The 17,189-nt window shown below is 39.7% G+C and overlaps 1 protein-coding gene across 3 annotated transcripts in view; it reads right to left on the bottom strand.

Annotated features, from left to right (window-relative positions):
* Nucleotides 1–17,189, bottom strand: part of FYN (FYN proto-oncogene, Src family tyrosine kinase) — a 199,794-nt gene that overhangs the window by 99,337 nt on the left and 83,268 nt on the right. For all 3 annotated transcript variants that reach the window (XM_037520246.2, XM_037520245.2, XM_037520244.2), the window contains one exon: nucleotides 11,125–11,194. The gene's annotated coding sequence lies outside the window, so the exon portion shown is untranslated. The remainder of the gene's footprint in view (nucleotides 1–11,124; nucleotides 11,195–17,189) is intronic.

A 17,189-nucleotide genomic window follows, 5' to 3' on the forward strand; every position in this document is an offset into this window, starting at 1 on the left:
GAAGAGGAAGAGATACTAGGGATGCATGTGCACAGAGACCATGTGAGGTCAAGGGGGAAGGTGGGTGTCCAAGATTCCCTGCAGAAAAAGGAGAGGACTTTTTGAAAACCTGTGATGAGAAAGACAGTGTTGGACAAAGAAGTAACCTTTCCAGCTTGAGGGACTAGGAAGAACTGGCATTGGAGATGAGTCTTGCATCAGACTGAATTTAGACTCTAAGAGGTGGGTGGAAGGCACCTGAGCAGAGAAAGTGAGTGCCTGAGATTCACTGAGGGCATAGAAATTGTTTGGTTTTGCCCTGGGATAAAATGAGGCATGAGGTTAGTTAGATATGGCAGAAAAGGCTTCAGTGCCAGATAAAATGTGTAGGCCTTCTCAGAGGATAATGAAGGTCTTGAAAAGTTTTTTTCTTTAACAAGAGAATGACAAAATTGATAATTATACTAAAAGGGCAAAGTAAAGAGACCTGACATAGAGTAAGCAGTTATTAGAGCCAGGCATGATATTAGTACCATGTTTCTTATCTCATTTATTTCTCAAAATAACTGCTGCTTTGAAAATGAGAAAGTTGAGGTTCACAGAGGTGATATGACTTGGCTGGGATGCCATAGCTGGTCAGCAGCAGGGCAGAGACTTAAGCATATGCCCAGCACCTGAGTGAATGCCCTGTCCACCCAGTCATTTAAAACCCAAGCCCAGCCCCCATGGCTTCATCTACTTTGCTTTGTTCCAGAATGGCTATTTAATGGAGCAGGACCTAGAAAGCACATTGTTTCACAACCACAAAAATTTCCAGTGCATAGGTATCTCTAGATATATTATTTATCCTTACAAACAAAGCAACATGTAGGCTAGTTTTTCCTGTCCTTCCATATTACAATATAGTCAGAGGGTCAAGATACACATTTTCCTCTTATGTTCAAAGTAATCAATGATGGTAATTTACATGTAAGCTACAAACATATGTAGGCAGAGCAGTAACCCTGCGTTAGTAGACACCCCAGATTTGATTATATTTTTTTTATAGTGCAGAGGTTGAGCTACTCTCAACTTCCCAAATCCTCAACAAGGATCCAATATTGAGGAAACAGGTTGTTTTCTGTGTGTACATGAATGTCAGACTTAGTAAAGAATGCCATGATCATTTGATCTTTTAGCTCTTCCAAAACTGTAAGAATATTTGAGAGTCCCTGGAGGAGATGGTACTCTGCACAGTATTCTCCATTTCTTCCTCTCACTATTCTGAGGCCCATCTATCCCTCTCCATTGACTACTAATATTGAAGATGAAACCAAAACATGTCTACTTAGCCCCATACTTGGAAGCAAAATTTAGGTACTAAGCCACTTGGCTGAAGTCAACTATAATTTCTGGGTATTTAGCAGAAATAGAGGTACTAAACGACATTTTAAAATGAATATGAGCTATCCACTCAAAGAAATAAAAATGCCTTCAAATCAGAACAAATAAAAGGATTGTGATTTGGGTGTCTAAATGAGCAGTACGTAGGGAAGTGGTAGAATGAGAGAAGAGCCCCACAACACATTGTTCTGATACCAAATGCAGCCTCACACCTAAAGTTTTGGACAGATTTCAGGGGTCTATGAGTAAGAGCAGATCCTATGTCAAAATCTAAAAAAATTATGGCAATGAAGGGAGCCAGGGAAAATCCATTTATCTGATCTTATGGTGCTATCCTTCAATTATCAGAAGCCCAGAGAATAAGGAAAAAAACTGTCCTCTTTATCCTTTACTTAACTGAGAATGTTAGAAGATTTGACTATCTGGCCTCTAATTAAGAAAATGAGACAATCTCTCTCCCCATTCAAATTTCAATTCTTATAATCTGTGTTTCTATTTGGGTAAAGTCCATCATAACTAACTCTAGGCACTCATCACCATTCTCCTGTTATTCCCCTGGGGACTACATTCTAGTCGAACAGTTCATGAAATGGGGGTCAATGGCCAGAGATTCGACATTCAGCGGAAGTGACATCTGACCTTTACTGCTGTTTCACTGTGAATGGCACTCTCGGTTTCATCGTAATGCTCATAATGGGACTGATATCTCATATCTGACTGGTTAAAAAAAAGAATGAACCATCAATGAATCAAAAACAGGTATATCTGGTGTGAAACAGATAAGGAATGTATAATATCTGTTCTGTTGGAGTTCTGGAGAAACTGTTAGTGTGTATTTTAAGATTCCATTGACTAGGATATGACTTGAAGAAAGGATGAATTTTAAAAATCACCCATTTTAAAAACGCAAAGTTCTACTGAGTTACTCTCAAGAGAAAGAAAATCATGGAAACTACTGCACAGAAATTAGGGAGTCTGCTTCATACTATCATTTACAAGGAGAGTATGTTGGTCTCACTAGCTGCCAGGATGGTAGAAAACTGCTGAGCTAGTGGTTATGCCCAAACCGAGCATTTTCCTGTAATTAGAGTTAGAGGGGGTGGGGGGGGAGGTAGGAACAGCATAAACAGGACAGAAATATGTGGCCACAGATTGGGGGAAGGACAAGAAAGCAGATTACATTTGTCTCAAGAGATTTCAATGAAAGATTCTAGCTGAATGTGACCGTGGATTAGACTGCTATGCTGCCTAGTACTGTAGCCACTAGCCATACTGAGGACTTGAAATGTGACTTGTCTAAGTTGAGATGGGCTATTAAGTGTAAAATACACACTAAAATTTCAAAGATTTCATATGCAAAAATTTCAATAATTCTTCATATTGATTGCACGATGATATATTTCAGATATAGGTCAAATAAGGTGTATTTTAAAAGGTGATTCTACCTGTTTCTTTTCACTTTCTTTTCACATGACTATGAGAAAATTTTAAGTTACATATATTACATGTATCTCTATTGGAAACTGCTGATTGGACCTTCAATTCTTCATTTGTTAAACGTGATTGGTAGTGGGAAACTAGGCTGTGGAAAGTTCAGATGTGAGAAACACTGTGAGTAATGGGGTGACAAGCCAACATTGTGGTTATTATGGGCTGATAGAAAACTTTAGCTTTAGGAAAAGTGAGCAGCAATCACAAGAGACCCACGCTAACTAGGTCTGACTTGGGCACAACTCAGCCTCTCTGTGCCTCGGGTCCTTAATCTGTAAAATGGGATGATAGGACTAAATTCTCACATGATCATTAATCCTAGAGAAGGTGTTTACCTGCATCATTCTCTATCACCCCACACTCAAGAAGAATTCTGCTAGGAACAATTAGAATTAACCTAGTAAGTATTTACATTCAGATAAAGGTAACAACTGAGGCCCATCCTGCGTCATTGTTATTTATCTGTCAGTTCTGCTTCAGTTTCTCTCATGGGAACAATCTTACAGATTTGTCTGTGACTTGTTAACACAGTTAAATATACACAAAGAACAAGGAGTGCAAGATGGCTAAAACAGACAGACTTCATCTCCCTCTGAAACTAAGAACAATTTGAAAAGAAAAATTTTACAAATATATTCAGAAAGAAATGTATTTGCTTTCTTTCAAAGCTACAGATGAAATATCTACTATTGTACTGTTAACATACTAATTAAGAAATCTAAGGTTTTATAATGTCAGTTAAATAATACTTGCATGAAACCCAACTTTCTACCGCTTCAAAATCCAACCCCGCCAAATCAAAACAGTATCACACCTCAAGTATATTAATTTCTGCTTAAGAGAGGGTGTTAAACAAGCAAGCAAACAAAGAATTCCATTTCTAAACAAAGCCTTCACTGCCTCAAAGAAGTCTCAGCCAGCAGCAGTTGCTGGTGGTGAAAATGGGCAATTCATTTGGCGTGTCAGAATATACAAGCAATTAATAGCATTAAAAAGTTGGGATAGTTAAAATACAGATGGAGATTTCTGGTAATGCTGGGCTAACATCTGCTTGAGACCCAGCAGCATTTGCCCCTTTAGGTGTGTGGTTTGCGTTTTCCCAAGCACACAATTCCTTCCTAGCCAGCATTCCTTGTTTATGGACATAGTCAGGTAGGCTTGGCTAAGGCAAAAACTGTAGGGTGGGAGATACAGCTGGAGATGGGAATCAGAAGGAACAGGAAGAACAGTCATGGTTCTAAGACTGACAGATCCGGATTGATCTTAGCTCCACCACAGGTACTGGATGACTATGGACAAGTCATAGTCATGGGAAGAAAGTGAAAGAAGTTCTATAGGTGAGGAGCTTGTGTGGCATCTAGTGTGTAAGTGTTCTGCTAATGTTACTCCTTATTCCAAAGGCAAGAAAGAACAATGTTTAGCTAAATGTATCATCAGAGCAAAATCTAGCTGACCACTAGGGGAAGTGGCTAAAATATCATCATTGTGGAAATATGAAGGTCTAGATCATACATTCTACGGAATGGGGAAGAGAAAGCAAAGGGTAAAAAAAATAACTGACACTATCCCAATGCAGTAACTTATCTGAACAAGAACTATCCATTGATACTCAAATCACTGGATGAAAGGTAGCTCAGCCCACAGGTGCCTTCCTGACTTGACGTGTATCTGGATGTTGGTGAAGTCTGGTTCCCTGTTTACCCAAGAGATCAAACTTAGTACTGCAAGTGGTGTGACAAATTGACACCATTCACCTCCTGATGAGATATAATTATACAAAGTCACTTAAGAAATATTCTTGCCAGAAGATGTTTAATCTGCACCTAATAACAAGGGTCAAGATCTAACACTTTTCAGGAACAGAGGATCAAGTTAAACTGGGAAGACGAGCCCAACGGTAGGACATTGCACACCACAACCAGCCTAGACAAACCTGAATGTGGAGAGGATAGTAGATAATTTTATGGAGTGGTCATGAACTTTCTTAGGGAAAATGTAGTACTGGGGCTATGTAGAAGGTCCTTATTCTCAAGTGATACATGATGCAATAGAGGTAAAGAGCCAAGGTGTATGCAACTTTCAAATGGTTGAGCAAAAATTTATATAATACATATTATTTATATTTTATATAAAAATTGATAAGGGGAATGAAGTAAATATGGCAAGTTTAGAATAACTGGTGAATCTAGGTAGAGGGCATATAGGTGTTTATTTTATCATTCTCCCTGTCAGCAGGTATGAAATTTTTCAAAATAAAAAAAAAAAAAAACTGGGCAAGAAACTAGAAGAGAGAGTAGGGGGGAAAAAACAGGAAAGAAAAAAAATCACATAATATTACTACTTTCCCTTTCATAATCCCCTCAACATTTCTATTCAGGTGAGCTTCCCTGTGTTCCTTTTCATTGAAGAGTTTTATTTTTACCACTATAACAAATTTCATGGGTGTTCATTCAAAGTGATACAGCCAGTGTCTCAGCTTTTTTGTTGGCTGACATCAAAACCAAATTTTAAACAAAGCTGCATCAGCAGGTTGTAGAAATCTTCCGGGTAGGTGTGAAGCCTAAGATACCATATCAAAGACTTCTGAAATTGACACCTAATTCCCTATCTGGATGGTTCTGAAGACAGTGAGACTGGATCAAAGGCTGTGAGTGGTACATCCTCTCTGGCTTTGATCTTTCCAAAGATGACATTCTCTCTCTCCACCTGCATGGGCATTGGTAGAGGAATGACAAGTCCAGAGTGATGGTCAGCAGGGCCATGGAGGTTGTAGAGAGGCTGTCTCCACAGACAGCATGCTGTGCCCGAGTTCTTGTGGACAGAGTAGCAATGGCGTAACTTGAGAAATGCCCACTCTGAGTTCAATTTTAAAGCAGTGAGATCTCCCAATGAAGGAGGAAATCAATTTTGTGATGCCTTTAACATGCAGAGGGCCATAAAAGAGGCTGGATTCAGGCAGTTGCAGGTATAAGTCTGCACTATGACCTGTCAGCTATACAAAGTCAGAGCAGTGTTTTCCAGTGGGGGTGCAATGAATGCTTTGTGGGGACAAATCCTCGCTGGTCCCAGACACTGCAGGACATTTACTATTGCTGCATCCCCACATCACATGTTAGCACTGTCCCCAGTCTTTGAGAGGTAGAAAACAAATAACCCCATATTCTCAAATGCTTTAGACATAGGCTAAATTCTCTGGGTCTCAGGTTTTGTCACCCAAGAAGCAGTTAGGGAGAAGCAAACATGCTGAAGCTCCTTAGAAGCTTAAATGAGCTGTACAAATGTCACAGAACACACATTTGCCCAGGCTCTCTGCCACTTAGAGGCAGATTGTGGGGTAAGTCCAACCACCTGGATCCCCACTCCTACTCCCCACCAGGTGGTATCTATTTAGCTCTCCGGTCGCATTTTAGAATACAAGATAGCTTCTTATTGTGAAAATGTTTCCTCTCCACAAGTGGTGAATTTTGGTTTATAGTGCTGTTGCAGATAAAACCACATGCAGTATAATTTTAAAATGTAGGCTAATGGCAAGTACATGGGCTACTGGAGTAGACAGCAGGATGGCAGACTCAAGGTAGCTTCACGGTCGTCAAAAACAACCATCGAATAAAAAGATTGTGGGAATTTCTTCAAGAATCAAGAGTACAGGTTATCAGGGTATAGTGATCTCCACTCATATGCACACCAGAGTGAAAAGCAGCATGAGTAGGCCTGACTTTCAAAGTAACACACTAATCTGCTCTAATGGAAGGGAATCTTAGAGACTGGGCAGGGCTGCTGCATACAACTTTGTGTGGAACTGTAAGACTTGACAAAATTGAGAAGGAAGTATGGAGCCGAGATTCTCACGGTCAGCATGCATAAGAGCCACCTGGAGAATGAAGCATGAAGACATCCAACACAGGGCTTCAGATTCTCCATCCAGAGTGGGCTCAGGGAACCACAGCATTTAAACAAGTTATTTGGGTGATCTGGATGCAGGTGGGTCAAAGAGACACCTTTCAAGGGATTCTCTGCGTCCGGAGGCTCGGCCTTCAACTCTTGCTCAGGAAGCATCCTTGCTCTCATTTCATTGCTTTTATGACTTAGAATTTTGGTAAAAGTGCTCTTCTGCCCTTAAAGCTGGTTGGATTTGGGGTTTCAAAATATTTGTTTTTAGTCTTTGTCTCTATTCTCCACTCTCAATGGACACACACACACACACACACACGCATCCCTCTAAGAAGTATTCTTGCCAGAAGATGTTTAACCTGCACCTAATTACAAGTGTCAGGATCTAACACTCTTCAGGAAGAGAGGATCAAGTTAAACATCAAGTTAAACTGGGAAGAAACAGACAAGTCTCAAGTTTAGGACATTCCACACCACGACCAGCCTGCAACAAGTGGACAAAACTGAACAGGTTAGTAGATGACTTTATGGAATTGTCATGAAATTTTTTAGGTAAAATATAATATTGGGGCTATGTACCAGTAAGGTACATAGACGGTCCTTCGATAGAAGGTCCTTATTTTTAGGTGATACAGGAAGAAATATTTAGAGGTTAAGAGCCAAAATGTTTGCAACTTTCAAATGTTCTATATCCAAATTATGGAAATGAAAAGCTACTTTTATTTTGCTGATCTAATTTCTTGTTAACATACTCTAAATGACTAGGCAAAGTTGAATGGGCAGAAGGTTCTGACCCTCCTTTAAGGTCAAGGCCTCAGGTACTAATTAACAGGGGAGTAAGGGAAGCTGTCTAAAGCAGAGCAGGGAAAATGTGTAAGTCCTAAAGATGAAAAGTGAAAGCTGATAACTGTTGGGGTGAAAGAGCACTTAAACAGCCCTGCAAGTTTTAGCCCTAGTTTAGAGATGGGAAACCAGTAGTTACAAATGTGCTATTTTTTTCTATTGATACTTACATCAAAATATTTAATGCCAACATGTTTTTTTAATTAATTCACTTGACTCTTCTCACTACCAGCTTTGGTACATTCCTTCAGATTCTAATCATCTTAAAAACAGCAGACTGATAATGTTAGATGTATCTAAATCTCTGGATTTGGCCATCTGAAATGAGATCTTTTATCCTTCTCTTTTCTGGCTTTCTAGAACAAATTTTCCTGACATTCTTGCAAGAGGAAAGATTATCAGGAAAAGAAAAATGAAAGTGAATAAAGTCAAAAGAATATCATACCAAAGCTTTTGGTAAGAAAATATTTATGTCCACAAGCACACACCACACCCTTTCTGGGAAGATACTGCTGGCCTTGAAGCTGGGTTAGTGGATCCCAAAATATACTTCACAAAAAGCACAAGTACCCTCCCAAAATAGGCCCTATAATTAAAGTCTTTCAAGTGGATTGTCCTATATCACAACTTAACATATGTTGCTTTAATCTTCCTACTTCAGCAAACGTAGCCATATTGGGCTACTAAAGCTCTCAGCAGCTCACATGTAAACCAGATTGTAGTGTCACTAGGAAATTGTTGCAAATAAACAGCCCTGTGTAGCAAAATACCCAATCTCAATCATCTGTAATGAGATCTGTCTCCTCCTTAAGCACAGTTTCCTCACACCACAATCGCTATCCTTAATTCAAAAGGAACGACTAACCCAGATTGAAGTACCATTTCATCTGGGAGGTCATCTAAAGACAAAAACATTTGAAGAAGCTGGGCTGAAATGCAATAAATGAGATAGCTTCTTTTGTGTGAGAGCTGGGATCATGTGGTGTGAGTCTTGCTTTTAGCTTTAGTTGACAGTCATTCAGCATAAGCCTTCAGATACCCATCTGTTTATCTGAATTCATTTAGGTCATTTTTTGCTTGGAGTCTGGGGTAATATAAGAAATAGATTCTTAGGTGTCCCCTTAGCCTATGATTCTCTGAAGAAACTTCTGTAGGTTTTCTAGTTATATATTTCCATACAATTATATGCTAAAATATTTAAAATTTTAGGCCTTTAAAGCAATGAGTACTTTTGACACAATTAAAAAAAAATTGATTCCATATTGGATTTCTCAACTTTGGCACTATTGTAATCTTGGGCTAGATCATTCCCTGTGTGTTTGTGGGTGGGAGCTGATATTTAGAACATCTTTCCTCTCCACCCACTAGATGCTAGTAGCACAGTTGTGACAACCAAAAATGTCTTCAGATATTGCTAAATGGCCTTTGAGAGGGCAAGACTGACCTGGCTTGAGAACTATTGCTATCTACATATTTATATATTTCTCCCCAACATGGCTAGGGATAAAAGAATCTAGATTATTTTTTAAGGTACCCAAAGTTTTAATTTTAAGAGCTTCAAACTTTTTATGGCTCACAATGAAGAATCAGGAACTCTGATGAGCTACTGCCTGAAGATTTATAAACAGCACTAATGTCTCATTCCAATAAATACATTTCAGAGGGCAAATAAACTGTTACCCCATTTCTTGGACCACTACCACTCCCTACTTTTAGGAGATTCATTTTTACAATACTACTTAAGAAAGTGTTCCAGATCCATTAACAGGGGACTCAGGACTGATTGCAAAGGAAGAGAGTCAACAGACTAGTGTCTATTTATATCATCCAGGAGCAATGGCCCAGATACTCCAGGCTAGACCACCTCATGGACAGCCTTTTGAGCTCTAGGCCTTGTGTGCATTAAGGGTGTGATAAAGTAGATGAAGGGGAGGGACAGGAAAATAACAGAAGAAGAAGAGTCAAAGAATGGGCTATGGTAAGTTCAGCCCAGAGAAAAGAAGATGAAGGTGGGTACTTTTCAATATTTGGTGGGCTTATGTGTGTGGGACTTGTCTCTGCTTAGAAAGTGACAAAGGGTAGTTGGTGATTCAATAAAAATTACAAGTCTTGGGGCCTCCCCAGTGGCGCAGAGGTTGAGCACTGGACTGTGAAGCTGCCCGCAGCCTCTGCAGCACTGGTTTGCTCCCTGGCCGCCAGCAAGGGTCCCACATGGCACGCAGACCTCTCATGCCATGCCTGCTGCTCCCCTCAGCAGTGTATTTCGTCATTCTGCCTGTTCTGCTCTCCCCTCTGGCTCTGGTGAATTCTCTCACCCTCCCGCACTTCTGACTGTACCCAGTGCTTGTATAAATAAATAAATAAATCTTAAAAAAAATTTACGAGTCTTCTATGTGTTAGGTACTGAAACTATAGGAAGAAAGATAACCAAGTCACCAACCCATGGAACACATACTATGGTTTCATATAAGGGGCTAGACTGCCCACCCACCCTCCTTTCTTCCATCCATTCCCCCTCTTTCTTTTTAATAATTTGAGCTATTTGTCTAGGTATTTCTCTAATTGCTAGGTTTTTTTTTCATTCCAGTTTAAAAGTTAAGATTTAATTAATAAACAACAAAATTCATACAGCAAGATTTTATAAAAGCATATGGCTATTTAAATAATACCATGATTGAGATCAGGAACAATTTTATCAACCTGTAAGTTTTCCCTGTGCCCCTAGTTGTTTCCCTAATTGCTCTAAAGGAGCAAGCTACTTGTATAGTAGCAAAATCCTCATCTCTGACAAAATCTGGATTCACCTCTGGCAGGAATTCTGTGGGAGAAACTCTTTTGTTCAGTGTGGGACTGGGTTAGGCTTCCCCCAAGGAAGCCTAGTGTCATCACCAGTGGATACCCCATCTTAAATACCATGGGAGATGACAAGAATGACTCTCCTCAGTCACAGGTACTAGCCCCACCCCACCATCAAAACTTCCAAAGCTCAAAAATTTCAGTCCAGTAATTGGATTGCTGCATAGACAAAAAAAAAAAAAAAAAAAAAAAAAATCAAAAGAAAGGTTTGGAAGTAAAATAGTAAACATGGTAACTGAGGACCAAACCAAGGATACCATCTACTTCAACACTACTTCTTTTTCCATTAAATCCAAAACTGAACAAAGTTAAAACAGTGTGACCACACTTGGCTGCAAAGATGTCAAGAAAAGAAGATAAAAGAGCCAAGCTTCTTAGGGTTAGAGAAGACCACCTGTCTTGGGTATTCTTTGCCCTGCATTCAGAAGCCTTCCTAAATCTAGACATCTTATTAAATTTTAGAAAACCCCATACTGCTTAATAACATCAGCAATAACAAGACAAAATACCATCCTGTCAGAAAACACCAATTGAATGTCACATTTAATTATAAAATTCCATTTTTGTCTAAGCTTAATGCAGATTTAAAATATGCAGAGATCATGGTAATGGCTTCCCTTTGTGAGCACTACTTTATGACAGAAAGTATTAGGAATAAATGTAGCAGAAATAAACACTTACCAAAATTTCCCCCAACTATCACAAACTTTATATACACCACATGTCTTCTAATACAGCTGCTGGACTGGTCCTGAAAAACACCACCACCGCAAAAGGGTAAATTAAACAGAAGTAATTCAATATATATTGTGTTTCTCGTCTGGAAATGACAACATCTTCCCTGATTTCGGGCACCCATCAATGTACCAAGCTCTTACTTGCCAGATTCCAACGTGTTTTGCACAGGAAGATGAAACCAATTTACAAATTAACTCATATTCATTGATAACAAATAAATATAAATATGGATGATGAAATCAAATGGAAACTGTGTTTATATTTTACCTGAATTTTTAGATGTTTAAAATAATGAAGGCAAAAGAACAGTGCAAAAATATCTAAAATTGAACTCATAAAAATTCCCTCCCTCAACCCCCTGAGCCAGTTCTCTTTTTTTTTTCCCATTAATACAATCCCTCTCCCAGGCTGACAGTGAGATCATCTTTCTTTTCTAGGTAGACTTCATTTCGTTACCTGAAAAACAGAGATTATAATATTGACCTCACAAGGTTGTTACGAAGATTAAATGATACAAGTCTAATGACACAAAAATGACATTAAACCCACATCTGGCAGTAAGTAAGTAAGCACTTGGTGAATCTAAGGAGCTATTATCATTCTCCTAGTCACCCAGGCCTGAAATCTCAATGGCCTTTCTCCCCTCTGAGTAAACCATGGTCCCAGCCTGTCCTTCTAGTCTTGAAGGGGTGCTGGAACTCATTGCCTTCTCCCCATTCTCATCATTACCCTCTGTCCCGTCTGTATCACTCCTGACAGAAATTGGTCTCTGGCCTCCAATTTCTTTTTTGTTTTTTTAAGACTTATTTATGTATACAACCTGTGGTGTAGGCTGAGATGTGGGGGGTAAGAGGATTCATCAGAGACAGAGTGGGGAACAGAACAGGCAGATGTACTGATGAAATACACTGCTGAGGGAGGGCAGCAGGCAGGACAGGAGAGGTCTGCTGTGCCAAGTGGGTTAGCTCGTTAGCTTCATAGTGCTGAGACTTAATCCCTGGTGCCACCAGGGAGGCCTCTGCCTCCAATTTCTTCCTTTCCAAGCCCACTTTGTGGGCTCTGCAAAGCCTCTTCTTAAACACACCTTAAAGCCTCAATGGAAATACCTTTCACAGCTTCCCATCACCTACCAATTTATCCGTGAGACTATATTAGTCTGCTACCCAGCTCACTTCAGCTTCCCATCAGATGCCAGACATCTGGTCACTGCTCCTGCTCAAACCTTTAGGCTGCCTATTCCTGTATGGTCCCATTGTGCTGGTAGGGAGACTAGCCATTGTGTAAGGAGGGCTCTCTACATTTTTGTGCCATAACACTCTATAGACATGTTTCTCAGAATGATGTTTTTAAGTGCTTGAAATGAACACATAAAATGCACAGAACTCAAAAGAAGTATATTGATATACAGTTACCAAATATATAATAAAACTGTGATGTATTTCTTTCAAGATTTAAATGTTTCAGCAAAAGTTCAATAATTTTGAAGTATTATTAGGCATAAATGACATGTCAGGCTATTGGTAACTACAATGCAAAATAGAAATACCCATTTTTTTTTTTATCAGCGACCCATAGCAAATTCTACTTTTATAAGTGTAGGGTAAGGTAAAAAGTGTCAGGCTTTTCTGCCCTCCCACCATTAGTATAGATGACGGAACTCTGTGGTCCTGAATGCATGCCTAATGGCGGGCACCTGGAAAATCCCAATAAAAGCCTGAAAAGCCACTGAGGGCTCCAGGACTCTCTCCTCCTTTTACCAGGTCTGCTGGATCAGAAAACGTGCACTGTGCCCATTCCTGCCCCCTACAATAAGTAAAGGAAATGTTAGGTTTCAGTTAAGGATTAACGAAAATAGAGATAATTGTTTTCCTTATCCAAAGTTAAGGTCTCCTGCTTTAAAGCATAGCTTAACTCTCATCTTGAGCTCTTTCTACCTGATTTTCCCAATTTGATATTATCTTACCTTTACCTTCATTTTTTTCTCTTTAAAAATTATATTTAACTTGATTTAGATATTTAAATTATATTTAACTTGATTTATTGTGTCCTACTTTTTAAGTTGTAAGATTTTTCAGGTGCAATAAAACACCCTTTTTTTGCCCCTCTCAAGGTTTATAATGCCTTGCTTCATAGCAGGTATAGTAGGAAAGCTCTCAGTCAGCATTCTTTGAATCAATTGGTAAATAAGAAATAATCTTGCTTGTCCCATACAGGGTCAGCTAATATTATCTCATCTCTCCTTGGCAGCCGATGGGCTCCTAAAGACGTAAATGGGATACCTAAACATTCTATGTTTAGATGATTAATTACTTAAGTAAAGTTCCCTTCTTTTACTTCTCTTCAGAGAATGAATGCTTAGACAATGCTGCTGACCAACAAATCTGGGATAGACTAGCTGTTTAATCATTCCATCCACACACGAGACAAGCACAATTTTTGCTTTCATGGATTTCATTTCTAGCAGTTTTCCCCACAGAGTCCAGAGTAGCCTAGCACCCCTCAATAATTGAGATCCTTTGCATGAAATAGAAGTAGCTGGTAATTTCCTAAGTCTGGGCCCTTGGTGATCCATGTAGGTGAGACCAATTAAGAGTTGCTCTGGCTTTCCAATGGTCTCACAGATGTGAGCTAAAGACCTGGGGCAGGTGGGTCAAGTAAATGGAGCAAAGAAATTCCACCTCCCTCCAAGTAGCCTCCTGAGTAATGTCTATGCATCTGAGGTCAAAGAAGGCAAATCCCACCTAAGGGCCAGTTCTGCTCAACACCTGGCCACATATTTCACTCTGAGCCCCATTGAGTCTGTGAGGGAGCAGACTCAGGATGGATACCAGTCCTTCAGTGCTATTGGCCTTTTTATTTCTAAGTAGCTGCTGTTCAGTGTGCCTTTTGCCAAGAAAAACAAGAAAATAACAGAATAATTCTCCCTTTTAAAACGAAGAGAACACAATGATTTTCCCCACTGAATATCACTCATAGGGCATTGTGACCATTTACTTTGGCAGAAATTCACCACTGGCAGCATTTTTCAAGCTCAGCATCATGTCAAGTGACTCTTAGGACAAGTGGGGGCATACTCTCCCTTCCCAGTAAATAAGGCTGATGAGATATCCACTCAGAGAACAAAGACTAGACTTGGCACACTTTTCATACTTCGGGACATTTAAATACATTTCATTTTAATTTGTTCCTACCCAGCTACTCTATATATATGGTATTAAATAAAAATAGCTGATGATAATGAAGATGGCAACATGGCTGTTTAATCTTCTGTTTCAAGAATTATGGCATATGCACCTGCATAAATAAATGCTGGTAGGTGCATTCATACAACAGCACATAGCACTGCCTGTACTTTTGGCTTCTAATATGTATCACAGACTGTTGAGTAACTCCTGGTTAAAGGTAACATTCTCATTTCACACATTCTCATTTACTTGGGGCCATTTCCTCTTCCTCCTTCCTAACAGATTCCCCCATATCTCCTCAGTCACAGTATCTCAAGGTGGATGACAGTACTCCCATTTGGAGGGGTGGGGACCTGAGTGGTCTGAGATTTTATAGTTGGTCAAGTGGCAACATCAATATCAGCCTGGAACTTCTGAGAAATGTCAGCTGAGTCCCCACCCCCAACCCACTGTTAAGACTATTTTATAAGATCTCTTGGTGATCAGTGTGCACACTAATGAGTGAGGTGCATTGATCTAATGGAAACCCATTTCTCTCGCAAGTGAGAAATAATAAGTTCAATAATAAGCATGTGACCTAATTCAGGCCACTGAGATATGAAGCATGTTTTGCTGGGAGCTTCTCACTCTTCCGGGAGAAATTTCCTCTAAAACTGACCCAGAGAGGAGGGCAAACACAGAAAGAAAAAACACAGAGAAGTACAGTGGGGTAACTGCCTTGGGCCAATCTTCAAGTCTGCAGAACCACTGAACTTCCAACATATTTCTTATTGTTCAGGTATCCTTGAGTTAGGTTTTCAATTATCTGCACTAGAAGGCACCCTGTCTCATCAGTCCCCAATAAAGCATCATAAAAGGGACCCAGTGCCTTAGATTAGTCACACGCTAAGAAGTCCAGATGAGCCAGTTCATTGAGAGAACAACAGTTCAGAGACTTGTGTTGTTTGGGAACTGACCCAGTAGTATTTCTAGTATGACAACCGTTGTTGGCTTTGTGCATTTCCAAAAGCTTTCTAAATCAGTCTAAACGATCTACCAGAGGAAATGCAGAACACTTTCCAAATTATTTTAACCAGAGTGGTCAATAGTTGCCTTCCCCAGAAGTGACACAGATGTCATTTCCTACAAAGACAATGGGAGACTAATTGCTTAGTCTCAGATGTTAATAGGGAAGACAACCTGACATGTAATTACTGAAGGGTAAGTAAGGAAAAGCTTGAGGCTCTCAGAATCTCCTTTTGGACCAAGTCCAATAACTTAGGGAAAAGGGAAAAAAAAAGCCAGATGGTCTGGGGAAAGATTGGAGGGGTTAGCAGCTCAGGTAGGTGCCCAAGTTATTTTTACATATCACAGGTTAAAAGACCTTTCTGAGGAATCCAAATAGACCTGCTATCATATGTAAAACAATATAAATGGCTTTGGTGTAATTTTGCTTCATATACAGAAGTGATGTAGTAAAGGAGAACAGGGTGTTTGAATTGACAGTTTCTCTTTGGTGTCCTAGCTTCTTAGCTGAAACAGGGCATTTTGGGGACTAAGCTTGTTGTATTGGCTTGATGAACAATGTATTTTCTATGACTGAGTGAATAGCAGTTCGTTTCCCACAGAATGTCCTGCAGATCCTATCGCCTCACATCTCTTTTTCTCTCCAAACCTTTTTTGCTTTTTCTTCCCTAGTACCTCATATATTTCCATAGCTCCAATAGCTTCACCTAGCACCCCATGTCACAAGTTTCAAATGATACCCTTAAATCTATCACATCTGCTACCAGTTCTTCTGATGCCTCTCCAGGAAAAGTACCTTGAGGGCAAGGACTTGCTTTGGTCACTACAGTGTTCCAAAAGCTTAGTACATGGTTGTACCTGAGTATTAAATGTTTGTTGAATGAGTAAATGAAAGGCCTCGCTCAGATTCTTAAGCTGGTTCATTGAAGTTCTTGCCACAAACTCCTAACTGGTCTCTCTGACTCTGTCTCTCCTTTTCCACTGTCATCACATACAAAAATTCTGGATTATAATACTGATGACATCAGTCCTAGAAAGCCTCAACTGGGAATAACTTAGCAGTCCATCTTGTACTTTCTAGGCCCAGCAAGGCCAGGAGACTTGCCCAAAGTCTTAAGATTAATAGGTGGCAGAGACAGGATTACTCAGGATGCCAACCCAGTGTTCTTGCTACCAAACTACTGACTAAAGAACCTTCAGTGAATGATCTTACAGTTGAATTTAGCATAGAGTTAGGCATATAGGAGGCACTTGATCTTTGTTAAGTAATTGACTGTATAAATAAATGTATCTCTTTGGTATATACCAAAGGGTTTCAAGCCCTCTTCAAAAGAAAGACATACACAAAATGGAGAAGAGAGGAGTTGTTTTGGGGCTCTGTCTCTGTAAAGACTCTGACCACCTGCTAGAAACTCCAGTGCTTGGTGACACTGCTAGAAAAGCCAATAACATACACAAACTCAAAACTCTGCAGCTTTGCCTTCTAGATATTCATCAACATCAAAGGCACTTGCTGTTCCCAATACTTATCCCTCCTCTCTACCTTTATCTTCCCAATTTCTTCCCTTACCTCCACCTGCAAGAACAAAGAACAAACCTGTCCCTTAAGTCCAATTCTAATATAAATCCCTTCTTGAAATTCTTGACCATTTTCTTCCACTGGAGTTAATCTCACTGTAATTATATCTCAAGCTAATGATGTAGAACTTAACACACTATATGTTTCAAGGGAAAGAGCCAACTACTTGAGGGTAGGAAGCTACTCTAAATTTATCTTTGAAATGCTGGCACCGTGCCTGGCCCAGTGCCTTGCATAGA

The sequence above is a fragment of the Talpa occidentalis genome, unplaced genomic scaffold, assembly GCF_014898055.3.
Source record: "Talpa occidentalis isolate TD23 unplaced genomic scaffold, MPIMG_talOcc4v2.1 talOcc4.2, whole genome shotgun sequence".
Taxonomy (NCBI): domain Eukaryota; kingdom Metazoa; phylum Chordata; class Mammalia; order Eulipotyphla; family Talpidae; genus Talpa; species Talpa occidentalis.